General features: G+C 46.6%; 1 long non-coding RNA gene across 1 annotated transcript; it reads left to right on the plus strand.

Moving 5' to 3' along the window:
• Positions 1–6,957: 6,957 nt before the first annotated feature.
• Positions 6,958–24,358, plus strand: LOC131487652 (uncharacterized). The gene is made up of 3 exons (XR_009249868.1): positions 6,958–7,515; positions 21,034–21,213; positions 22,648–24,358. It is a non-coding gene; the product is annotated as an uncharacterized LOC131487652 (long non-coding RNA).
• Positions 24,359–27,520: the final 3,162 nt, after the last annotated feature.

Consider the following 27,520-nt stretch of genomic DNA (forward strand, 5'->3'; position numbering starts at 1 on the left):
GTGTTTGTCTTTTCTCTGGGCATGTCGGATTCCTTATGCTGTTAATTCCTTCCCGAAGCGCGGTCTCTGTTGGAGCGAGGTGGGGAGCTGGGGTGAGGAGGCACAGTGAGAAAGCGGGGGTGTCCTTCCTGCAACCTCTGAATCAGAAGGAGGGTGACGTCTGGCACAGGCACTTGCATGTGGGGGACATCACTGTGTTGATCCCAGCTGAAGCAAGCCTGGCTGGGAGCACCCTTCCCACCCGGATCTTTGTCTCACTGGTAATCGGCCACCTCAGACCTCCACCTGGACCCTCGGTGATACTGTCTCTAGCTGTGTCACTCTGTTCGGTAGCACGTGGAGTCCGGGACCTCCTGCAGCCCGGTGCTGGCTCCAAGTGCTTCTTAACCCCGCTTCTCCGAGGTCTTCAGGAACAGTTGGACACACGCCTTACCCCCCCCAGATCACCAGTGGGCTGTGAATCATGATGGAATCTCTTATTTCTCCCCGGCTGCAGAGGGAGATTTGGGTGTGACAGATTTGGGTTTGAAGCTCAGGTCCATGACTTACTGGCCATCCGGGAAACCTCCGTGAATGCCGAGTTTCTTGCCTGGAGAGGTGGCACAGAGTAAGGAGCCAAAACACAGGGGCTATAATTAGCTGGCTTAACATTTTTGCCAAAGACTGCGATGGACCTTCACGGCAGGATAACCAAATCGATGTGCGGTCAGTTACCTTCCGATAGAAAGGGACAAAGGAGAGAGATCATAGGCTCCTCAAAGGCTGTGTTTTGGTCCCAAAGCAACTTTCCAAGGACAGAACTGGCAGCACTAATGTCATAATGTGATCTGATGAGAAATATGCATTTCGTCTTCTTGCCTGGTTCTTGGCACAAGATCGTCTAAACCCCTTTGCCTAAATTTCCCAAATTTCCCAAATGATAGGAGTGAGCCGAGCTTGTTTTTTTTTTTTTTTAATTTTTTTTTTAACATTTATTTATTTTTGAGACAGAGAGAGACAGAGCATGAATGGGGGAGGGGCAGAGAGAGAGGGAGACACAGAATCCAAAGCAGGCTCCAGGCTCTGAGCCATCAGCCCAGAGCCCGATGCGGGGCTCGAACTCACGGACCGCGAGATCGTGACCTGAGCTGAAGTCGGATACTTAACCGACTGAGCCACCCAGGTGCCCCCGAGCTTGTTTTGTTAGTCACAACAAGCCCCTCTCAACCACACCTGAGTTTATGCTCAGGAAGTGACGTCATCCCTTCAGGATAGGAGCTGGGTGTCAGAGGAACCAACTCTGTGATGAGATGATTGGAGACAGGAGGCTGGAGACGGAAGTAATCACCAACGGCCAGTGATTTAATCAACCGCACTTCTGTAACGCGGCCTCCATGAACCTCCATAAACAGTGGAGTTCAGAGAGCCTCCAGGCTGGTGAACACAGCAAGGTGAGGGCAAGGGGTGCACCCAGGGAGGGTGGGGAAGCTCTCTGAACTCCACTGGCACAGCTTATGGGACTGAACCCTTCAGTTGTGGGGTCTGTACTAACTCTGGGGACAGAGTGTCAGAATTAAATTGTAGAACACCTAGTTGGTGTCCAGAGAGCTGGGGAACTCCTCGGTGGGGGAAAAAACCCACACTCATTTGGTGCCAGAGTGTCGTGAACAGAAACAGGCTATGAAACAGATTTAGGAGTCTGGCCCACAACGAGCCCCCTGCTGGGACTGTGGCCAAACAAGCTAACTTGATGGTGTCAGAGTTTTTTGGTGGCAAGCACTTGAAAGAGATTCTGATGAACTTAATTGGAAGAGGACTTTGCTAGAAAGGGATGGAAGTGTTGGCTGTTGGATACTGAAGAGCCAGGCCTCAGGAGGAAGGAAGGCTGGCTGTTAGCAGGAATAAATGGACAGACTCTATGTTCCTCCATGAGCACTTCTAAGCTCCAGTGTTTTCTGTTATTTTCTTAAAGGTTCCAAACCCTAGGAGCCAGCTTGAATGGCCTAGATTGGGTTTTATGCACCAATATCCTTCCAATAGGAGAGGTCATGGAAAATCTTTGACTGACAGGCCCTCAGGACTTCTCAGAATGGGGGAAGCGTTAATTCCCTACTGGGAAACCAGGGTACTTTTACCCCAAAAGGTGGAAAGGCATGGCTGGCCAAAGCAAGAGATCCCTGGCATGCTGATTTTAGGCTCCACTGTTAAAAGAGTGTAGAAAAACAAGGAAATGATTCCATCTTACTCTTCCCTGGCCAGGATCAGGCCCAGTTCTGGGAAGCACACTGTCAGGGGCCTTTGACTACTTGGGAGGTGTTCAAAAAGAGCAATTAAGACAGGAAAACATGACACATAAGAAATGGGTGGAAGACGAGGAGAAGGAACCCAAAGAAGAGACGACGGAGTGCGCCTCTACTGGCTGATCTCGGATATCTGAGGGTCCGGAATGCAGAAGAAGAAAAATTTTGTATTTGGTGGCTCCGAGAGGAGAAACTAAAACCAATAATGGGAATAGATTTCAGTTCTGGGTATTCAGGAAAGATCTTTCAAAAAAAAAAAACCCAACTCCCGGAACCGAAATGAGCTGACGTAAGGTAGGGAACTTTCCATCCCTGAGAAACCTTGGTTCTTTAGCAAGAGCAATAAATACACCCTTCACGTTGCATTCCAACACACCAGTGTGTTATGTTCCTGCTTTTGAGGACCCCGACCTAATGGCTGTCGATGACACAGCACTTCCTGTTTGGCCACGTCTGCTACAGAGCACTTTTCCACATGTGGAGTTCTGGATGTGTGGCGTGAGTAATGATGGATGGAAAGGACAGGAGCTCCTCCAAATATCCTTTCTAACCACTTGCCTGGGGCCACATGGGACAGACATACCACAGGGAGGCCTTAATTTAGAGCCTTGCTTCATTCAAGGACCTTTCTTGCCATAGTTAACATTAACATGCATCCTTCATGGACCTCCCAGTACAAATCGAGCCAACATCTTGCTTTACCACTGAACAATCTTCAACAAAACTATATCAAGTCTCTTGGGCTATTCCTATTACTAGGAAGCTACCATATCAGTGTTGGAAGGAATTTTGCGGTCAATGAGTTTACAACGCTTGAGTAGATCCAATGGCATTCTAGACAAGTTGGTTCATAGCCTGTTCTTGTTTTTTTTTCAGACACTCACAACCTCATAGAGTAATGCACAGCACTTCGGGCAGTGTTGGTTGGTAAAATCCTTTATTATTTTGGGGTCAGATCTACCCTCTATGTGACTATATCAACCAAATTTAAAATGCACAAAGCCTCTGACCAACAATTCCACTTTTAACCTGTATCCCGTATCCTGTAGATACAGTCCCCATGGGTTCAAAGACACGTGTGCAAAGATATTCATTAGAGCGAAGGGCTGGAAATTATTTAAATGTTTGACTGGGGGACTGATTAAACAAATTATGGAGCAGTATCTGTTTTGTGGAAAATCAGGCAGCTGTTAAAAAATGAAACTATTTTCGGGGCGCCTGGGTGGCTCAGTCAGTTAACCCTCCTCCTCTTGATTTTTGGCTCAGGTCATCATCTCACAGTTCATGAGATGGAGCCCTGAATTGGGCTCTGTGCTGACAGCACGGAGCCTGCTTCGGATTCTCTCTCTCTCCCCACCTCTCACGACTCCTCCCCGACTCGTGTGCACGTGTGCTCCCTCTCTCTCTCAAAATCAATCAATATTTATACACAAAAACTTCTTTATGTTTTTTTAATTTTTTTTTAACGTTTTATTTATTTTTGAGACAGAGACAGAGCATGAACGGGGAGGGGCAGAGAGAGAGGGAGACACAGAATCGGAAGCAGGCTCCAGGCTCTGAGCCATCAGCCCAGAGCCCGACGTGGGGCTTGAACTCACGGTCCGCGAGATGGTGATCTGAGCCGAAGTCGGACGTTTAACCGACTGAGCCACCCAGGCGCCCCAAAAACTTCTTTAAAAATAGGTCTTCTTACAGAGAACAAACTGAGGGTTGATGGAGGGAGGTGCGTGGGGGATGGGAGAGAGGGGGATGGGCATTAAGGAGGGCACTTGTTGTGATGAGCACGGAGTGTTGTATGTAAGTGATGAGTCACTGGATTCTACTCCTGAAATCAATACTGCATCGTATGTTAACTAACTAGAATTTAAATAAAAATTTGAAAAGAAAAAAACATGTCTTCTTAGGCAACAAAAACAAAAATAGGCAAATGAGACGATATCAAGCTTAAAAACCTCTGTGGATCAAAGGAAACAAGAGTGAAAAGCAACCCACAGAAAATATTGGCAAATCATGTATGTGATAAGGGATGAAGAACAAAAATATATAAGGAACTTCCATACATTAACAACAAAAACCCCAAATAACCTGATTAAAAAATGGGCAATGGACCCGAATAGGCTATTCTCTGAAGAAGATATTCAGATGGTAACAAGTATATAAAAACATGCTCAATATCCTTAATCATCAGAAATACGTAAATCAAAATTACAATGAGCTATCACCGCAGGCCCATTAGGAGGACCATTATCAAAAGAAAAGAAAATAACAATTGTTGGCAAGGAGGCAGAGAAATCGGAACCCTGTGCACTGTGGGTAGGAATGTAAAATGGTGCAGCCATATGGAAAACAGTATGGAAGTTCCTAAAAAAATTAAAAATAAAATTACCATATGATCTAGCAATCCCACTTCTGGGTATATATCCAAAAGAATTCAAAGCAGTATTTCAAAGAGATAGTTGTACGTTTATGTTCCTTAGACCATTATTCAAGATGACCAACAGGAAATGACCCACACACCGATGGACAAACGAAACAAATGACATGTGGTATATACACACAGTGAAATATTACGCAGCCTCAAAAAAGAAGGAAATCCTCACACATGCTACCGCACGGATGAACCTTACGCACGTTATGCTAAGAGAAATAAGTCGGTCACAAAAAGATGGGGACAGTGTGACTCCGCTCACGTGAAGTGTCTAAAGCAGTCAAAATGATAAAAACAGAAAAGAGAAAGATGGTTGCCAAGGGCTGGGGGATGGGCAGGGGAAATTCACGTTTAGCGGGGATAGAGTCAGTTTGGCAAGAAGAAAAAGTTCTAGAGATCTGTTGCGCAACAATGTGAATATACTTAATGGTACTGAATTGTACATTTCAAAATGGTTAAGATGGCTTAAAAAAAAAAAAAATCTGACCTCTTAAATCCTAGGACAGGGCCCACCCGGTTCTACCTCTAAAACTGTACAAAATACTTTCGTCTTTTTTCTGCTGCGGCAGGCCTTTCAAGACCTCTCCCAAGGCCCCTTAAACTGGCTGCCTCTTCTCCAGGTGAAACAAGCTCTTATTTCCATCGGTTCTGCCCCTGTCGTCTTAGCGCCCTTCTCCCGGCAGACCCAGAACCGGCCGCTGAGGTGCAGCAGGATGCTGGGGCTTGGGAGAGAGGGCTCCCAGACACGCACCCCTGCCCGGGGAGACCCTGTCCTGAGCACTCAGTGGGAGCATAGTGGCTACCCGGTGAGGGTATCTCACAGTGGGTATCTGGGGGAGGGAAGGCCCTTGAGTGGGACATGGACCAAGAGGGAACTGAGCCTGCGTATGAAAAGGCAAGCTTTGCTAAGCGTGTGATGGCCCGACTTTACTGCATGCATGTTCCCTACACACAGTCACGAATTTGCTGGAACAAGACAGAAAACCAGTATCGCTTACGTTCACATGGCTCCTTTATACTTTTTAAGGCATTTTGCAACCGGATTAAAGGTGCCACTCACGACAATTCTTTGAGGAGGGCGGTCAGCAACTATTTTTCTCATTTCAGGAAGAGGTGACCTCAGCCAGAAGGATTAAGGACTTACTCTGTCTTCTGTGTCATCCTTACTGGGCTGACCCTTTCCACTCTGCAGGCTGCCTTTGATTGCACATAAAAACAAGCAAAACGAAAAGCAAAAGCAAAAATGACCATTTTGCTCAATTGTCCCAAGCCTTGTAATTTTGAAAGACGAGAATGTTTTCTATGGAGATAGATGCAAGAGGCCGAACTATTTCCAGCTCATAATGCACACCCGTAAGTGCCAAAGACTATTTGTGGGGTACCCTTGGACTAGTGCCCTCACTGAGCCTGGGGACCTGGGGCGGCTTCTTTGATTAACACCTGAACCTGCCTCCACCAGCGGGTAAGAGACCAGTTAAACGTCCCGCTCTGGGGAAAGGGAAGTCCTCTCCCCATGGCTATGTAAGAGGATCCGAACATCCTTAGGGCCAGGAGTCTCCTAGCCTGGGCCCTACACAGGGCCCAGGGGATCCCTCTCCCGCAGGGGCTGGAAACCAGGATGGCAGCTGACAGAGGTGGGAAGGCAGAGGCAAAGGGGGCCTCGGGCAGCCAGGATTAAAGAACGTGGGTATTCAGAGGCCTCCAGCAAAGCAGCGCTGTGCATGTCACCCTGGCCCTGGCTGTTTCTCCCCGTCAGTACGTGGCCCTGACGCTGCCCTTCTGCCTATGGTAACTTTATTTTCCCCTTTTAGGCTGCTCTCCCCGACCATGTTAACCTAATGTCATCGGGGTAAACAAGTTAGGGAAGTAAAAGGAAGCGGCACATAGGAAAATTTCCTTGCAGTCCGGAGCATCAAGGTCCCCAGGGGAATGAGTTAAGGGGCTTCTCTGCTGGCACAGAGGAAAAGGCATTTTGCTGCAAAAGACACTCCCAGGTGTCCTAAGCTGGCAGATTCCGGGCTAGGGAGAAACGGAGGCAGGGAGAGGAAGGTGGAGGGCTCTCTGCAGGAAGCCGGCTTTCTGGCCTCTGGCTGGGCGATCTAGTGGCAGGGAGTGCTATTTAAAATATTTAACCGGCGGGCCTGACCAATCAGAGCCCGGCTTCCAGCGCCGGCTCCGGGAGGCCCTCTGCTGGTCCATAGGTTCCAATTCGGCTGCAGCGGGGGTGGGGCAGCCAGGGGAGGGGCCGGGGCCGTGGCCGTGGCTGTTTACCACCCGGTGCGGAATCGTTCCCACGTGAACACGTGGTGTGGCTGCCGCAGTTCACAGCGGCTGGACGCCGTCCCGGTGGGGGTGGGGTAAGAGCCGGTGGTCCCGGGCGCCTCCCCCGCCGCCTGGCGCTGCCCCGAAGCGCTTGTGCCGAATCACGGCTGGCACCGGTGGCCTCTTCCAGCCTGGCAGAATCGCGCACGTTCGTTCTCCCTCCTGCCGAGGCAGGCGGTGCCCGAGCGTCCCGCGGGCGCGGCCAGGCGCCCCTCTGCCCGAAGGAGCTCCCGTCTGACCTCGGAAGCGGAGGCACGTCTTGCTTCACCAGCAGGAACCCCTCTCCGGCTTTCTCCCCCTCGCCTTCCCGGGTGACGAGCAGCTGCAGCGAGCCGGCGGACCGGATGCCTCAGCCCGGGAATCCGGGGCTCTTCCTGCGTAAAGAGGAGGGGCCTGGGCTTCCAGAACCACTGACAGATGTCTGTGGGAAAGGGCTTCCACACCTGCCAAACCGCCAGCTTCCTTTCTCATTCTCGAGGGCTCGAGGTAACACGAGCTTGTGAAAAATGTGTCGTGTGCGCCGCGGTTTCCACTTTCACCCAAGGCCAGCCAGCTCATCTCCCGAGCGTGAAAAATCAGGTGGCTGAGTTTCCTAAGGCGCGAGGCGAGTGGTGGCCTGTGAAACCAGGTGCGCGTCCCCCTCCCCCCGCCATCCCCCCAGGCGCCTTGCAAACCAGACCAGCCTGGACCACGCACGAGAGGGGGGCCGGATTAGACCCTTAGACCCTTCGTCCTGAGAGGGAGACCTTAAAGATCCCTTTTGATTTTTCCCAGTCTGAAAACTTGTGCCGGGGGAAGGCTTGAAATGGAGAGCTTCATCTCATTCCTTTGATTTCTACACATATTACTTTCACTTTCAGTCCATGTATAAAGAGTTTTAAAATTGGTATGTTTACGAGGCGCATAAAGAAATCACAACACAGTAGTCTCCCCCCCGCCTTACCCATTCTTCTCTCCATTTATTGATTCCCGGAGCCAACAGCTGTCTATGATTTTAGTTGTACTCCAGGTATGCGCAGCGATCATTGCTGGATAATATGCTTATAAAGCTGTATCTTTGTTAATTTTAGAAATCACCCGCCGACTGGGGCACCTGGGTGGCTCAGCCAGTTAAGCGTCAGACGTCGCTCAGGTCAGGATCTTACATTCGTGAGTTCAGGCCCTGCGTCAGGCTCGCTGCGGTCAGCACAGAGCCCGCTGCGGATCCTCTGCCCCTCTCTCTCTGTCTGTCCGCCTCTCTCTGTGCCCCTCCCCCTCTTGTGCATTTTCTCGCTCTCAAAATGAACAGATTAACTAAAAACACAAAACCAGAAAGAAATCATCCGCTGACTTATTTCTGTGCAAGATGAGGTTTTAGCCCTTTCGTCCTCCCCCCAGACACAGGTACCCCAACTTCTCTGTCACTTCCTGACAGAGTTCCTGTATTTCTTCTCTTCCTAGATGCCATCCATTATACGATGGAGCATTATTTATGAGTCACCACAAAAGAACAAAAGTGCTTTCGATGACACTATGATCCAATATTTCAAAACCAAATTAATGTCTGTTTATTTATTTATTTTGAGAGAGAGAGAGAGTGCATGCCTGTGCATGGGGCAGGGGCAGAGAGAGAAGGGGGAGAGGGAATCCCAAGGGGGCTCCATGCTGTCATCATAGACCCCTACCTGGGGCTCCATCTCACAAACCATGAGATCGTGAGTGAGCCGAAACCGAGAGTCAGATGCTTCACCCACTGAACCACCCAGGAGCCCCTGATCCAATACTTTATCACGTTGGCTACAAGATTCAGTTTGCTTTTTAGGATGTTAGAATGTGAAAAATATGTGCATTGTAGAATCTCGTGAATTAGGGGACATCACGATGTCCGGCTAAATCACCGATCAGTATATACGTTATTTTAACTGTGTTAATATTGTTCACAGTGTACTATAATTACATTTCTACTCTTGCACGTCTTTTCCCCTTTGGAGCTAATAACTGCCTGGTCTATTTAACTGTGTAGTTTTGGGGGGGTATTTATGAGTAATTCATCCCCAGGCTCTCCCCAGTGTGGTGAACGCATTGGCAATCTCTCAGTTGCAATTCCTTCCCCGTGGGGACCCCCCCACCCCCCGAGCTGTCTTCCTGCTCCAAACTCAGCGCCCGGTTCTCCTGGGCCTACGGCACTTGGCATCTCAGAGTGTCCCTTCCACATCGTCCTGGCATTTCTCTTTTCTTCTTTTCTATGTTGGATCTCCTGTTCCCCGGAGCTCCTGTCTTCTTTCTTGGTCTGTTCTTTGTTTTGTTGGAGCACGTCTTCCTGAGAAAGGCCTGTGGCAGGTAAATGTTTGGAGACCTTGTAAATGTCAGTCTACTGTGGCGCGCGATAGCTTGTCTGAATGTATTACTAGACCTTGGAAAGAATTTTTCTTCATGTGAGAGGCGTCCCTCCAATGTCTGGCGATATACTGCTGCCACTAAAGGGACGTGTGCGTGGGCGAAGCTTGTGGACCAGAGGGCTCCCTGTCCGCGACTCTGCAGTGATCTGGATGCTTCACTGGGGGAATCCTGCTGGATTGGTCCCCGTAAGTCTTCTCCCTTGGACTGGTTGGCTTCCCCAGAACCGGATCATCTGTTCTTTTGCCTGTGGAGTATAAGCCTCATTGCCAGTGTCCTGGGAGCCAAGAGGGTAAAGGGGACTGTGGAATCTTACAATCTAAAATGCAGCCTGTCATTTAATCTCGTTTCGGTAGTGTGTCAGTCACATGCCAGCTCTCCGTTATGCCCACGGTGCAGATGATCTCTGATTCAACCTTTTCTCCCAGGGCTGGGCAGGGGCAGTGGTCCGGCTGCACAGGTGCAGGAAAAACCGTGGGGAGTCTCAGTGCTCCTTCCACAAATTTCCGCCCACCTGCGCCCATGTTCGGCAACAGAGGGAACCAATTTCTGTTTCTTTCTGAGGTTCTGTGGTGTAGCTAGTTTGCTTCTTACAGGCTTCCTTTTCTGTGACCTTGGTTTTGGCTTTATCTTCTCTGCTAAATTAATTACCTCTTACTCGTCTGCTTTTTTAGTTTCCAAAAGATTGTTGCCATGTTTTGTTTGCTGTTGTTTTTGTGCCTGTCTTCTCCTTGTCCTTATGGGTCTAGACAGGGTGTGCTTCTAAGTGTTTGGCAACTGGCTTTTGGGGGGAGGGGGAGCTCTGATTTGTAGCAGTCCAGTTTCTGTGGTATAAATACTCCTACTGTGGCTAATTTCAAGCTACCAAAAGGACATCGCTGAACATGCAGATGGGAAGAAATGCAAAGTTGCATATCATTATATAATACAGATCTGCCTTGACGTTACAGTGGGGTTACAGCCTGGTAAACTAAGTTGAAAATGCATTTAATACACCTCACCTACTGGTCCTCACAGCATAGCTTAGCCTGCCTTAAATGTGCTCAGAACTCTTACATTAGCCTACAGTGGGCAAAATCGTTGAACACAAAGCCTGTTTTATAATAAACATTGAATATATAATGGAACTTACTGAATACTGTACAGAAAGTGAAAATCAGAACGGTTGTCTGGGGACCGAATGGTTGCCAGTGTATGGGTTGTTGGCTCTCGTGATCGCGGGGTTGACTGGGAGCTTCTTCTGCCCAACATCAGGAGAGAGGATTGTACTGAGTATCGCTAAGCCAGGAAAAGATCAAAATTCAAAATCTGAAGCCTGGCTTCTATCAAATGAGAATTGCGTTTACACCGTCATAAAATCAAGAAATCTTACACCGAAACGTTGTCAGTTGGGGACTATCTGTATTTCCGCCGTGTGGGCACAATAGCTGTGAACAGTAGACCTAAATGACCTCAACAGAGTAGATAATTATAAAATTACTATGAATAGTAAGTTCGGAGAGTTTGTTAGGTTTGTTTTTAATATAATTTAAAATATTTTAGGCATATGTAATTTAGTTTTTAAACTGGCTGTATTTCACAACCGGCTCAAAAAATTCCTACAAATTTCACAATCAGTTTTCACGAGCCACTAGCTGCTCTCCTGCACATAATTACCTTTCCTCATCTATTGGGGTTTTCCCCAAGTTTTATTGACATATGACTCGTATATTATTAACACAATGGTAATCCATGCAGGATTCACATGCAGAAGAAAGGATGACACTTCATTCGAAGGAAATGATGCTTGATTTGAGGGGCAAAAAGAAAAGTTAAGCTCAAATAAGGTGTGGGGAGGTCATCAGTCCCCACGGGTAGTACTCCGAGGGAAGTCATGTCAACACAATTAGGCATGAGGTCTTACTAGGACAAGGTAGTGAGTTGGCCAACCTTTCTGTTCTGATTTAGTTTCAGTTTTGAAGACCATTTAGTATATCTACATTTCTTTCTTCTTTTTTTTTAGTGTTTATTTCAGAGAGAGAGAGAGAGAGAGAGAATGACTGGGAGAGAGGCAGAGAGAGAGGGAGACACAGAATGGGAAGCAGGCTCCAGGCTCTGAGCTGTCAGCACAGAGCCTGATGCGGGGCTCGAACCCGTGAACCGCAAGATCATGACCTGAGCCAAAGTCGGACGCTTAACCGACCGAGCCACCCAGCCGCCCCAGTATATCTACATTTCTTAGCAGTTCTCTGAAGTGGTGCCAACCAACTTCTTATTCCAAACACGCATGACCACCAAGGGTCCGTGTGATAATGTGAGTGCTTGCACAGCACTTTCTTTAGCCCAGCCCAAAGCATTTTACCAACAGTGCCTCATTAAGTCCCACCACACCCTAGTGTGGGAGTAGAAGGGGAATAACACTATCCGGATTTTACAGATGGAAGAAACAGGCCTTGAAGCAAATCCACAGCTGCTGAAACTAGCTTTCCAGCCTGCGGATTCCGTGGGCTAGCTCTCCATGACAGGATTTAGGCACTAATTTGCGTCTGCTGCCTGCACCTAGCCAGGTAAGGGTACGGTTTTATGATCTGCAATATCAAGGAGTTCCTTTAAGTCCTAAACTATGCGATTCTGGTTTTGGCCTTTGTTGACCCTCCCACACCTTCCAGAATGCAGGGTTTTGTGTATGTGATTCAACAGAATTCCAGTCTGGCTGTAGGAATGCGGGAGCGTCGGCAAGAATGGAAGACCAGATAATTGTGGTTTGGTCTCCATGTTGAGCAGATCACAGAGCATTAACGATTGCCGAAATAGGCAATGGACTTTGTGAACCGTCACTATGTGCCCGGTACGGGCTTCAGGACTTGATATACACTGTCTCATTTAGCTTATTTCAACCTTCACAGCAACACTTTGTGGCTGGTGTTGACATTTTCCCTGTCTTACAGATGAGGGAAGTGAGGCTTAGGGAGACTACGTAAACACAGCTGGCCTCTTGGTTATAATGACTGGTGTAGACATTGATGTCACCCAACAGAGTCCCAACGCTGGACGTTCCTCGCAGGGCCTAGCCGAAGAACCGTCTCTTCTCTGGTCGCGGAGTCGTTCGACTGCGAACCCAGTGAGGTGGACTCCCATGTTGTGTGAAGAAAAGCTGTCTGTAGGAGGAGAGAAGGCAGTCCTCTCACAGAGAAAAGCAGAGACGAGGATGGGGAGAAAGAATTCGGAGGGCATTCAAATCCTTGCCTCCCAGTCCCCGCCTTCCTTATCTAAGCCAATTTGGTTGAGTTCAGCTTTGGGTGAGTTCTGGACAATATAGTGCTTACACATCTTGCTATCCATTTTTAATTTTTTTTTTTTAACGTTTATTTTTATTTTTGAGACAGAGAGAGACAGAGCATGAGCAGGGGAGGGGCAGAGAGAGAGGGAGACACAGAATCCGAAGCAGGTTCCAGGCTCTGAGCCATCAGCCCAGAGCCCGACGCGGGGCTCGAACTCACGGACCGCGAGATGGTGACCTGAGCTGAAGTTGGACGCTTAACCGACTGAGCCACCCAGGCGCCCCACCATTTTTAATTTTTAAAAACATTTAAATCCAGGTTCGTTATCATGTTGTAATAATGGTTTCAGGAATAGAATTTAGTGATTCGTCACCCCAATGCTCATCCCAACGAGTGCCCTCCTTAATGCCCCTCACCCATTTAGCCCATGCCCCACCCACCTCCCCTCCAGCGACTCTCAGTTTGTTCTCTGTATTTAAGGGTCTCTTATGGCTTGCCTCCCGCTCTCTTTTTTTCTTATTTTTCCTTCCCTTTCCCTATGTTCTTCTGTTTTGTTTTTTAAATTCCACGTGTGAGTGACATCATATGATATTTATCTTCCTCTGACTGGCTTATTTTGCTTAGCCTAATACATTCTTTTTTTTTTTTTTTTTTTTAATGTTTTTATTTATTTTTGAGACAGAGAGAGACAGAGCATGAGCGGGGGAGGGGCAGAGAGAGAGGGAGACACAGAATCCGAAGCAGTCTCCAGGCTCTGAGCTGTCAGCACAGAGCCTGACGTGGGGCTTGAACTCACGGAGTGTGAGATCATGACCTGAGCTGCAGTCGGACGCTTAACTGACTGAGTCACCCAGGTGCCCCTAGCCTAATACATTCTAGTTCCATCCACGTTGTTGCAAATGGCAAGATTTCGTTCTTTTTGATTGCCGAGTAATATTCCATATACATCTTGCTATCCTGATGCTAGACATTACCATATTTACCAGCATAGGAGAGCCCACCACCGGGTCCCTTGGACTTACCCAGGTCTGTAAGCAGGTACATTCTCCCCATGATACAACTTTTCTTCCACTTCTTTTTTTCCTTTTATGTACTTATTTATTTTTAAACTTGCATCCAAGTTAGTTAGCATGTAGTGCTATAATTATTTCAGGAGTAGATTCCAGTGATTCATCCCCTATAACACCCAGTGCTCACCCCAACAAGTGTCCCCCCTAATGCCCTTTACCCCATCTCCCCACCCACAACCCCTCCAGCAACCCTCAGTTTGTTCTCTGTATTTAAGAGTCTCTTCTGTTTTGTCCCCTGCCTTGTTTTAATACGATTTTTGCTTCCCTTCCCTTATGTTCATCTGTTTCGTATCTTAAATCCCTCATAGGAGTGAAGTCATGATATTTGTCTTTCTCTGGCTAATTTCACTTAGCATGATACCCTCTAGTTCCATCCATTACTTGCAAATGGCAAGATTTCATTCTGTCTGATTGCCGAGTAATATTCCATTGTATATATATACACCACATCTTCTTTATCCATTCATCAGTTGACGGACGTTTGGGCTCTTTCCATACTTTGGCTATTGTTGATAGTGCCGCTCTAAACATGGGGGTGCATGTGCCCCTTTGAAACAGCACACCTGTATCTCTTGGATAAATACCTAGTAGTACAGTTGCTGGGTCGTAGGGTAGTTCTACACCATACTGTGTTTTTTTTTTTAATTTTTTTTTTTAATGCTTATTTATTTTTGAGAGAGACAGAATGCAAGTGGGTTAGAGGCAGAGAGAGAGGGAGACACAGATTCTGAAGCAGGCTCCAGGCTCCAAGCCATCAGCACAGAGCCCGATGTGGGGCTCGAACTCACAGAGCTGTGAGATCATGACCTGAGCCAAACAAAGTCAGACGCTCAACTGACTGAGCCACCCAGGCGCCCCAACGCCGTACTGGTTTTTTTTGGAGGAACCGCCATACTGTTTTCCAGAGTGGCTGCACCAGCTTGCATTCCCATCTACTTCCCCTTCTAAGCACGTTCTGTATCTCATCCGTAAGATTCTTGTCTGTTTCTTCTTACTTGGCTCAAGCCTCCTAATGTGGACCTCTTAGAGTTGATATGCATTACTTAGTCTTCTGACCTCAAGAGGCTGAACAGCCCTGGTATTAACAGTACAAATGACATGATGGCAGTACCGGGCCCAGTAAGGGTCCCCAGACTGCACAATTTCACGGGTAGAATTCCTTTTTTTATTATGGGGTAGGGGTAGGGGAAAACAGAGTTGCTGACTTTTATTTTGCCAAACTGGGGCCTGTAAGCTTACATGAATCCTCCCATTGTTAATTCATTTATTTGTTAACAAGGCTAGTAAAGACTCTGCTGTAAGCCCTGAGGGTATACAACAAGCTTACATTCAAGTCACTAGAAGACTTTAAAGGGCCACACTAATTCTACTCTTCACTTTCCTTGATACCTTTGATTAGGGTCTAGAATTTAGGGGATGGTATAGGGAGATTGTCAGTCTTGTTGGCAACAATCTAAACGATGACGGAAGCAAGAAATGGAAAAGGAGGTGAAGAGGAAGCCAAGGCGGTAGTGGAAGGTGATGTAGGGCATTGATCAGAGCAAGACTCAGAGGAAATCGGGGGGAGTGGCACTCATACATGGGACCAGATGCAGAGGAAAAAAGCTTCTTGATGTGTATAGTGTTTGCATCTGAGCAAAATAGATTTATGAAAATCTCCTTGAAACTCCTGGCAAGGAAACCTGAAAAAGGTTCTGGTAACGCAAAGCGTTAACAAAATGGAAATTAATTGTATGGTACCTGGTACCTCTAATCTAATGGCATTGGTAAGCTCTTTATTTACTGTATTGTCTGTTATTTTATGTTAATAAAATTAAAATTTTACCTATTAGAAATGTTGCAGATACATTTGCAAGCCTGGTCCTCCAACCTCATTTCGTTTTGGCGGCTTTAGGTTCCGGGGCCCCCACTTCTCTTGCTGGGGGTTTCAGCATTGCGGCATCTTGACTGGGGGACGCGGTAGGCCGCCTCCAAGATGGCGCCTCATGGTGCCTGCCTCCTGCTGATCTCAGCTGTCTATAGGTCTCTGGTAGAGGAGTTGAATCACCTTCGCTTCCTTTGCTGAACTGGGGGTACTGGTGTTTTGAATGAGATCTAGAATGATATTTCCCTTACATTCATCATCATACACTTCTTTTTTTAAAGTTTATTTACTTATTTTGGCAGGGGGAGGGGCAGAGAGAGAGAATCCCCAGCAAACTCCACACTGTCAGTGCGGAGCCTGACATGGGGCTCGAGCCCACGAACTGTGAGATCATGACCTGAGCTGAAAGCAAGAGCTGGACACTCAACTGACTGAGCCACCCAGGCGCCCCAATCATCGTACACTTCTAATCCCTTGTCTGTTCCGTTGATATGTGCATGGATGGATGATAAAGCACACATAGAATCTAGAGGATGACACAGACAGTTCTTTCTGTCCCTGTTCCAGCTGGGTGGAGTATGCAAAACATTTTTTGTGCACATGCAGGCTTTAGAAACTGGTCTAAATAAGAACATCTCTGTCTCTCTCTCTCTCTCTCTCTCTCTCTCTTTTAATTACAAAAGCAGTAATATCTGTGGTGTAAAAAATAAAAAGGCAAAACCATTAGACACCCGTAATTTCACTATCTGGATATAAACACTATTAGCAACTGGAGCATTTCTACAACTATTTCTATCTGTGTTACACAAACAGGTAATATAATGAGTGCCGTTTTGCAAATTGTTTCTTAATTAAGTATAGTATGAGCCTGTGTTTATGCCATTAGTGTATTATATCATCTACAATTATAATTTTATTTATTTATTAAATATATTTTTTTAAGATTTTATTTTTAAGTGATCCCTACACCCAATGTGGGGCTCGAACTTACAACCACGAGATCAAGAGTTGCAGGCTCCACTGACTGAGCTGGCCAGGCACCTCTCACCTACAATTATAGTTTTAAATGGTTGCACAGTACCCCATTATGTGTCGTGCATTTTTAAGCCATTTCCTTGTTCTTGGATATACGTTTATTTCCATTTTTGCTAATAAAAGGAATGCTATAAAGAAATGCTATAGATTCAGCGTGTAGCTAAATATTTGTACCCATCGTTGACTTTTCCCCTCCAAGATAAATTATTAAGGGGGAACGGTTAGATTAAGGCATCTGTACATTTTTAGAGCTTTTTCGACATATTGCCAAACTGCCTTCCAGAGAGGCTATACCGGTTGATACTCAGTGAAATTTATTAGTGTGTCTATTTCCTTCTGCCCTTGCCGGCACGAGAAATTTTTTTTTTTTTTTAATCTTTCTGGCCTGTATTTGAACGGGAAACATAAGAATTCTTGAAGTGCAGCTTATAGTCACCAACCGGCCACAGCTGTGAGTGTCAGCAGCCTCCACTTGAACCCAGCGCCCACCAGGCGTGAGGGAAACGAAACGCTGAATCGAATCTGGCTCTGGCAGGTTGTGTTCCTAAGACGAGAACAAGGTCGAAGCTCACGTGTTCAAGATGGAGGAACAAGGGTCAAACGTACAACAGGCAACCCCTGTGGTTTTGTAGTTAATAGTTTTGGGAATTTAGCCTAAAGAAAATTCCCAGGAAGAGGAAAAAGCACATGTATGTGAAACAAGTGTATTGTAGGGGCGCCTGGCTGGCTCAGTTGGTGGAGCGTGCGACTCTTGATCTTGGGGTTGTGGGTCCGAGCCCCACACTGGGTGTGAATATTACTTAAAAAATAAAATTTAGGGGCGCCTGGGTGGCTCAGTCGGTTAAGCGTCCTACTTCAGCTCAGGTCATGATCTCGCGGTTTGTGAGTTCGAGCCCCCCGTCGGGCTCTGGGCTGACGGCTCGGAACCTGGAGCCTGTTTCGGATTCTGTGTCTCCCTCGCTCTCTGCCCCTCCCCCGATCATGCTCTGTCTCTCTCTCTCAAAAATAAATAAACATTAAAAAAAATTATTGTCACATTACTTATATTAGGGAAACAAACGATTTGACATAGGAGAAATGGTTTAAGAAATTGAGGTGTATCAACTGGAAGGAATTGTCTGCAGTTGTTAAATTAGTAACTATAATGGTGACGTCCAAACATAGGAATATGTTCATGGTGTAATGTTAAGTGCAAAAAGGGGATAGAATTGTTCGCATTTGAGAACGATGTACCAGTTAAATCTGCGTGGACGAAGACTGGAAGGAAATACAAAAACTAAAGCCAGCGGTGGAAGAGAGGGACACCCCCAACTTGACATTTTTCTTTCAAGTCTTCCTTGTGCGATTACAGTGAAAAGCAACAGTTTTGAAAGAGGTGGGAAAGGGGTCATATAAAGAGGCAAATAAATGTGCTTGAGGGACAGCCACGGAAAATGCTCAGTCAGCCCCGGCTAGTTACTGAGGGAGGCGTTGTGGAAGATTGGGAAGAACGAGGCACTGGAGGCAAATAGAGCTGGGCTTGAAGCCAGCCTCCACTTCATACCAGAAGTATGAGCCGAGGCAAGTTATTTAACTTCCTGCAGTTTAGTTTACATAGCTGTAAAAATGGATGAAAAATGCGTGTCTGTGCAGTTGTTGGGGGAGGGGAGCACGCATGCTCCGCGGCAGGTACACGGTCGGTGCCCAACCGGTGGGGGGGTGGGGAGGTGGGGGGGGTGGGGGGGTTGGGGGGTGGGGGGGTGGGCGGGGCGGGGATCGTAGAAGCGATGCTGCTCTTTTTCTGTATTTATCCTTTCATCATTATTGATCCTGCAATAGCGAGAAGCACATTCAGCCAAGAGAAGCGATTTGCAAGTGTGCTGCTTGCGAACGTAAGCCACCTAGTTCTGTCCGGGACAGAAGCGGGTGAGTGAACGGAGGGAGGTTCTTTTCTCGGCTGGATCGTTATTGAACGGGCTTAGCGGGGTCTCTGCTGCTTCTCTGTTAAGCAATTTATCTGGACGCCTGGATTGATAATGACACGGCATAAATGATATCACAGCGGCAAAGCTTGCGCTGTGCATATGGCAGAGAGAAGATTGGACGGCAAAAGGTGACAGCCAGAAAACATTTTTGGGGAACAGAAGATCTTACATAATTATCTATCTCCATGTTATTTTTAAAACACCAGTTAAATACAGTGTAATTGGGGGCGAAAAGTCAGTGTTGGCTCTTGGTAATCCAGTGATTTGAAATCAGCCCAGGAAGAGCAAACCGCACTGAATTTTGCCCTCTGTGACCTCTACACAACTTGCCAATTGCCTATGGATTTCCAGATTCTCTAGCACTAGGGAAAACTCAGAAGGTGGAGAGAAAATGCCCTGACTTACAGATCCTGAGAGACTCAGTGGCCACTCGGCACAGAGAAACTTTCGACCTAAAAAGGCTGTCTGTGTCTTCTCAGGGACTTGAGGCAATTTCTCAAGGGCACCCATCCCTTTTATAGGGAAAAATACATCAGCACCTTGTTTGTACCCGGTCCTTTCTGACAAATTCTTTGTCATATGGAGAAGCTTTTTGCTTTGTCCTCTTCAAAAATCTTTTAGCATCAGAGCAGCTCTAATAGCTGGACTTATTTCAGCATTAAAATGCAGGCTCAGTGACCCTCTTCTCCAGGCAGATGTAATTTCAAAGGAAACCCCTTTTGCTGGGTATTCGGTGTTACCTGGGGATTTGGGGAGTTAATCTCCCCTGTCTCTGTTGTCAGAGAAAAGGAAAGAAGGGTAGCTCTTTCTAAACGCTGATCCCCGTGGGCATCTGTCTCCTTTTGTACCCCGGAATTGTGGGAGACGGAGGAAACTCCCAAGTGGCTATCCCACCTAGCTTCTTGAGGCAGGCTGGACTCTCCTTAAAACCTCCAAAACAGAGGCTTGTGGGTCATAGTTTTAAAGCTCTCAGGTATAGGCATCCTGCAGCCTCTCTTGTTAACTGGTATCAGTGCTTAGCCTTCTTTCATTTGAATAATTAAAAAATTTTTTTAATGTCTATTCATTTTTGACAGACAGAAAGAGATAGAGTGTGAGCAAGGGAGGGGCAGAGAGAGAGGGAGACACAGAATCCAAAGCAGGCTCTGGGCTCTGAGCTGTTCAGCACAGAGCCCGACACGGGGCTCGAACCCACGGACCGTGAGATCATGACCTGAGCTGAAGTCAGACACTTAACCGACTGAGCCACCCAGGCGCCCCTGAATACACACACACGCGCACACACACACACACACACACACACACGTGTTATATACACACACACACACACACATATATATATATATATATATATATATATTTTTTTTTTTTTTTTTTTTTTGAGAGAGAGAGATAGAGCATGAGCGGAGGGGGGTAGAGAGAGAGGGAGACACAGAATCCGAAGCAGGCTCCAGGCTCTGAGCAGTCAGCACAGAGCCCGACGTGGAGCTCGAACCCATGGACCGTGGGATCATGACCTGAGCTGAAGCCGGACGCTTAACTGACTGAACCACCCAGGAGCCCCCCTGAATATATTTTTTAAATGACACCAACAATAGTAGAAATTTAGAAACAAATACTCCAAAAACCCATACAAGAAGCTCCCCGTGCCGATAAGTCACTTGTAACCATGTTGGTACATTTTCGGTTTACTTCAGAGAGAGCTGGAGTTAGGGAGACACCATTTTATAAAAATACAGTAGTTTTGAGATCAACTCCTCTCGGGGCAGGGGCTGCATCACAGAGGGTCCTGCCTTCAGAAACCCCAGCTAGGAAGCAGGCCCAGGCTTATGTTCCTGTGTGTTTCCAGCTTCCAGAAGAAAACACCGCACAGCCCTCTCACCACACTTCGCTCCACCCAGGATGGGCTTGAAGGCCACAGTTCATCAGCTGTGTCCACTGGGGAGTCCCATGTCACTGTCCCCCCTTCTGGCAGGTCCCCACCGTGTCTGCGCGTGCTTCCCCTGGATTCAGGGTTGGCAAACTACGGACAAGAGGCCAAACTTGGCCCGCTCCGTTTTTGTATAGCTTGTGAGCTACAAATTTGTGGGTTTTTTTTTTTTAACTTTTTAAGTGGTTTAAAAAAATGAGAAGATGTGAAAATCAGATGAGTTTCAAATTCAAGTGCCCATAAATAGCTTTATCGGAACACAGCCTCGCCCATTGATGTATGTCTCATTCGTTACCGTCTATGGCCGTTTTCATGCTACGGCGGTCGCGTGGAGTGTTTGTGACAGACACTGTATGGCCAGCAAGTCCTACAATGTTTACCATCTGGCCCTTCACAGAGAAAGTCTCCCGACCTCTGTCCTAGAGCCTCCCAGCATCTCCTTTCCCCACAGAGAGGGTGCAGTGATCTTTAGGAGGTGAAATAATTAGGTCTTGTTGTTTTTCAGCCGTGAGATCTAATTCTGATTCTGGAGAATTAGAAGCAACAGGACACGGGACGCAGGCATCCAGGACAAGTCCTGTATTTGGGCCGCGTTTGGTGCTACGTATGCAGATGGGAAAGACCGGAGAAGGGACAGATTTGGGCGGGAGAGAGAAGACTCCAGAGTCCACTTCACATGAACCAAGTTGGTGATTTAAAAAACATTTTCTTTCCAGTTTACTTATTTATTTTGAGTGGAGGGAGGGGCAGAGAGAGAGGGAGAGAGAATCCCACGCAGGCTCCGCACTGCCTGCGCGGAGCCCGACGCGGGGCTCGAACTCACGAACCGTGAGATCGTGCCCTGAGCCGAAATCAAGAGTTGGATGCTGAGCTGACTGAGCCACCCAGGTGCCCCAAGTCTGTGATTTTTTGAAGGGACAAGTAGACGGCTGGTCACCCGGGTCTGGGATGGAAGGACTGAGTTGTGAGTCATCGGCAGATGGATGGTATGGAAAGCCTTGGTAGTGGGTGACGTCACCCAAGGAGTGAGTATAGACGGAAAGAGAAGACGTCTAAGGGCTTGTAAAGGCTCTTCAACATGTAGAAGCCAGGTAGAAGAAGAAAACCCCACAAGGGCAAGATTCTGGATACAGTGCCCGGCACACACTATGTGCTCAGTAAATTTTTTATTGACTGTATAAGTGAACTCAGATTCCAATTAACTAGAACCTTCCACTTTTAACATACATCACAGCACTCTAACATCCCACCTGTCAATCATTTCTCCCTGTCTCTCTTTCTCATCCTGCCTCTCCTCTTTTCTTCTGCCTTCTTGCCCTCTTCTCTCACCATCAGGGGCACCCAGGCACCCCTACCATACTTGAACATTGCTTATCTGCCTACAGCTCTGGGTGAAACTGGTTGATGATCCTGCGAACTTGTCAATACATATCCTTTTTTTTTTTTGTCTCTTCAGTTTGTTTCAAAATGTGCTAGTGACACTTGTTCCTATGGAACCTCGCCCGCATCATGAACTATTTCTTAAGTCAGTTAATGCTATTTTGACTTCTATGCCTACCCTCTTACAACCTGGTGTCATCTGTGATTTAATTAGGAAGTTCTCAGTTACATCACTGGGGTAAAGATAGAGATGTTCAGCACAGGCTCCAGCTCTGACAAGAGTGAGATCATGCAGGATACTTCCGGGTTGAGGCTGAGTCATCGATAAGCCACATTTTGGGTGATATTATTCAGCTCTCGGTACCTGCCCCTAAGAAATAAGTCAGTCTTTCTTTTCTTTTCTTTTCTTTTCTTTTCTTTTCTTTTCTTTTCTTTTCTTTTCTTTTCTTTTCTTTTCTTTTCTTTTCTTTTTTCTTTTCTTTTCTTTCTTTCTTTCTTTCTCTCTCTCTCTTAATAGTTATTTATTTTTCAGAGAGAGAGGGAGAGAGAGCGAGGAGGGGAGGGGCAGAGAGAGGGGGACAGAGGATCCGAAGTGGGCTCTGTGCTGACAGTAGAGAGCCCGATGCGGGGTTGGAACTCACGAACTATGAGATCATGGCCTGAGCTGGCGTTGCACGCTTAACTGACTGAGCCACCTAGGCACCCCTCTCTTCTTTCTTTCTATCTGGCCGATGAAAAGTCACTGGCAGTGGAATCTGAGGTCATATTCCAGCACGGAGAGATTATATCTCTTGCTCATTCCTTATCTGCATGGCCTATCTATTTATCAAAGAAAATTAAATCGGTCTGCCAAGATTCGATCTTCAAATGCCATTGAGGTGAGTGCAAATTGATTGTGTGCTGTTGCGGGACTCATTTTCTACTTGTGGGAAGGACTTGTGCCGTGGCTTGCTTGGGAGCTGTGTAGGACAGGGCAAGCAAAATCAGAGAGATCTAACAAGACTTGAGGCCATGCTTTGCACCAGGTAGAATGCCAGGTGCTTTGCGAGGATTTGCTTGCTTATTATTCACAACAGCTCAGAGAGGTTGGTATGATAATTCTTGTTTTCCACACAAGGAAACTGAGGCCCAGGAGGCAGAGTATCTCGTACAAAGCCATACAGCTGGTTGGTGGCAGAGGTGGCACGTGAACTCCAGTCATTCTTGTGGACCCCCAGCAGTTATAAATGGGTGATACCTTGGACAATAGTGCATTCTGGGAAAGACTTTTAAACTCCTCAGGCTTCAGATGTCACCTGGGTACAAATGACTGCAAAATTTGTAACTCTGCCTTCTGAGATCCAGTTCCCATCTCCACCTGCCTCCTGGACGCTTCCACCTGGACATGATGCCAAGAACTATGGCTCAGCACGGAAAGTCAAACAACCACCATCCCTTGGGGACCCAGGGCCCCTCCCCCTCTCATCGCTGTCCTGTGTTTCTCAGGTAGCACCACATTTTTTCAGCCTTCTCAAGATCTGAGTTATGTTAAGCCCCTCCCTGGAGATTCTTGCTCTAAAATAGTTTTTGCCTCATTTCTCATTTTCCGTCTCCACCACCCTTTTAGCCTTTGTTGCCTCGGGCTTAGATTATTGCAACAGCGAAATACCTCTTTTATTAGCTGTCACGGCTTAGACACTACCTACTCAAGGCAGTTCCTTAAAAGTCAATTTTGGGGGCGCCTGGGTGGCCCTGTCAGTTGAGCGTCCGACTTCAGCTCAGGTCATGATCTCACAGTCCGTGAGTTCGAGCCCCGCGTCAGGCTCTGTGCTGACGGCTCGGAGCCTGGAGCCTGCTTCACATTCTGTGTCTCCCTCTCTCTCTGTCCCTCCCCCATTCATGCTCTGTCTCTCTCTGGATCAAAAACAAATAAACATTTAAAAAAAAAATTTTTTTTTTTAAAGTCAATTTTGTCCACATATTGAAATTACCTGGGAATGTAAAAAGTACTAAGAACTATCTAGAGGTTGGGGTCTCACCTTTCCAGCATTACAGCGGCCTCATCAGGATTATTTGTATCTCTGAGACCAGCGATGTTGTCCTAAGGCTCTGAGGATCGGATGTAGTCTCCAGGAAGGGTAACTCTAGCCCTACTCCTGTCTAAACTTTGGCCCGACACACACAGCGGAGAAGAAGGCACAGGACAGTTTGTGACAAGAAGCCCAGGTGGGCTGGTGGACACCAACTTGTAACCAGGACTATGGAGCAGTCGTCGTCCCACAATATTCCACATCAGCCGGAGAAAATCTGTGTTTGGGTTAAAGTTCTTCCCTGACCGTCCCCACTGATGGCTGTCTTCCCCTCGGTACTCCCGGGGGACCTCTACACAAGTCATTTGTACCACCTTATGACATCTCTTTTGTTGTTATTTTCATGCGTTTACAACACCCACTCTATGAACTCCTTTAGGACGAGGCTTACACTTTGTCTTTTGTCTGGGGTGTTTCCAGGCCTAATCCTTCTAATGGTTCAGCACCTTTGGGAGCCTGCCGGGGAAACTGTGGAGTGGGCCTGGGGTAAAGATAAGGCAGCATCTCGCAACTTGTACACAACACCTGCATATAGCCACGGCCTTCTGACACAAGTATACTCCTAGGAAGAATTATTGTCCACAAAGCAAAACCTGACTCTGTTCAAGCTTCTGGCTCTAACTACCAGTTTACGAGAAGGAAGGAGATAGGGGAACATGCTAAATGATACCACAGGAATGCAACTCGCAAGATCCAGACTGCGGGAAACCCTGTGGGACACAACGACCCAGTTTCTTCAACAAATCAATTGCAAGGAAAAGCAACAATGTGGAGGGCAACCCTACATATTAAAAGAGACTTAAACACTATAATCACCCATTGAAATATATGTTTCATTTGCTTCCTTATTCAAACAAACTATAAAAAAATATTTCAGACAATTAGAGAAATTTGACTTGGTTAGGGAATTATCGTTCCAGGTATGCTAATGATGTTGTGGTTCTGTTTTTTGAAAGGGTCTTTATTTTTATGAGGAGCCTGGATGGCTCAGTTAGTTAAGTGTCCAACTTTGGCTCAGATCATGATCTCATGGCTCGTGAGTTTGAGCCCTGCATTAGGCTCTGTGCTGACAGCCCTGAGCCTTCTTTGGATTCTCTGTCTCCCTCTGTCTCTGCCCCTCTCCTATGTGCTCTCTCTCAAAAAGAAAGAAAGAAAGAAAGAAAGAAAGAAAGAAAGAAAGAAAGAAAGAAAGAAAGAAAGAAAGAAAAAGAATAATAAATAAATAAACTTTTTTTTTTAAAGAAAGGGTCTTTATCTTTTAGAGATGCATACTGAAATATTTTAGAGAAAAATGATACTAGATGTTTGCTTTGGGATAACAGTATGTGTGGAGGGGAGTGGACGGAGTAGAGGTTAAGACTCACCAAGGACTGTCAGCCATGGAAGCTGGATAGGTGCAGAGAAGGTCCTTGTCTAATCTCTTTTTTGCTTATGTTTAAAATGTTCATAATAAAAAGGGGGGGGGGGACTAGAAGAAGGGAAAATCACTGGCCAGCCAAACGTAACCCATGACAGACAGAGAAGGATTTACCATGGATCCGCTGAAGTTCAAGCATCAGGACCTCTCACTACATAGGCCTCTTCCAAGAGAATGTTGTATTCATGATTTTTCTTACAAAGTGCTCCCCAAATCGTAAAAGTTTCAGGCATCGCAAAAGTTAGACCTACCCCTAATGGCAGGCAGCCGGCTGACTCTCATTTTAGGCATTTCGTAAGTGCTCACCAATATGCTTTTTAAAAACACTTAATGAAGATTTTCAAACGTACACAAAGTAGGCACAACATATAATGAAGCTCATGTTCCCTCCCCCAGTTCAAGTTATGAATGTTGTACTATATTTGCTTCATATTTTCCTATCTCTCTCCTCCTCCTCCTTTTTTACCCTTGAATAGTTCTGCATGTTTCTTCATTTTCTTTCATAACCACAATATCATTATCACATCCAGCAAAATTAACGATACTTCTTCCACATTATCTAACACACAACCAATTTCCCCAGTTGTCTCAGAATGACTGGATCTTCAGCAAAGATCTCTAATCAATGTCAGAGAGAGGACATCAGAGCCATTCATGAACTGTGTGCCTTTTTGTGTTGAATGTTAAAGTCACATTTTCCCCACCATCGCAGGTGGCACGGTATGGAAATATTGACCGAGCCTGCCCTTTTTTGTAAAATCTGGTTGTGCTTGTACAGTCAAAATCATTGTATTTAACGATGGCCACTGAGGGTGAGTGGACAAGATATCAGCATGTTAGCTAGAAGAGCTTATTTAAAATATGAATAAAACAACCTCTGTATTTGCAATGTGCTCCTTGTTTCTACAGATAATAGCCAGCATTCTGCCTTTAGCCGTGACCTTTATTTTTCCCCTTGCTGCTCTGTAATTGTTTTCTGTGTGCTTTGCATCCTATTGTCATGGACCAAACTGTGTCTCACCAATTTCGTACTTTGAAGTCCTGAACCCAAACACGACTCGAGGGGGAGATGGGGCCTTGGAGGTAATTAAGGACATAGGGATGGAGACCTAATTTGATAGGACAAGTGTCCTTATAAAAAGCAGAAGAAATATTAGCAATCCTCACTCCTTTCCCCTTCCCCTGCACAGGGGAAAGGCCGTGGGAGAACACAGGGGGAAGGCAGCCAGCTACAAGCCAACAAGTGAGCTCTCACCGGACCCCAACCCTTCCGGCACCTTGATCTTGGACTTCTCGGTCTCCAGAACTGTGAGAAAATAAATGTCTATTGTGTAAGACTCCCAGTCTATGGTTTGTTGTGGTTTTTTTTTTAAACGTTTACCTATTTTTGAGACAGAGAGAGACAGAGCGTGAACGGGGGAGGGTCAGAGAGAGGGAGACACAGAATCCGAAACAGGCTCCAGGCTCTGAGCCGTCAGCACAGAGCCTGACGCGGGGCTCGAACTCACGGACCGCGAGATCGTGACCTGAGCCGAAGTCGGCCGCTTAACCAACTGAGCCACCCAGGCGCCCCCAGTCTATGGTTTTTTTGATACGGTAGCCCGATAAGACCAATGTACTATGTAGACTATACTATGTAGAATAGAATGCACGACATACAGTGTGCTAAGCATAGTTCATTTTAATAGTTTACCAGGCATAACAAGGTTAAGGACCAATATATTGCAGGCGGGTGCATGAGTGCACACCCCCCCCCCCCACGTCCTCAGATAAAGGGCAATGAGGAAGAGGGAGGGGAAATACTCATCAGATTTGAAATGAGTGGGTCTTTAGGGACCTTATTAAGAACACGGCTTCTGTGGCACACACAGATAAAATACACCCTGGGAATTAGCTAGAAGTGAATTGACTTGTACTTGGACACTTTAGGAGGTCGTATTAGAAGGGCAGGAACATGTAGGGTCAATGTCAATTTTGGGTGGTATGTGCCTGTTTTAAGGGGAGTGAATAAATGCATAGGGAGCAATAAATGAGAGATACTAGATGTGGAAAGAATGTCGTGAAATCATCTGGTCCGATGGTTGAAGGTGGGAATGAACGCTGTGAAGAAGACAGTCACTGAGTTC

Source organism: Neofelis nebulosa, chromosome 1 (genome assembly GCF_028018385.1).
Source record: "Neofelis nebulosa isolate mNeoNeb1 chromosome 1, mNeoNeb1.pri, whole genome shotgun sequence".
NCBI lineage: Eukaryota > Metazoa > Chordata > Mammalia > Carnivora > Felidae > Neofelis > Neofelis nebulosa.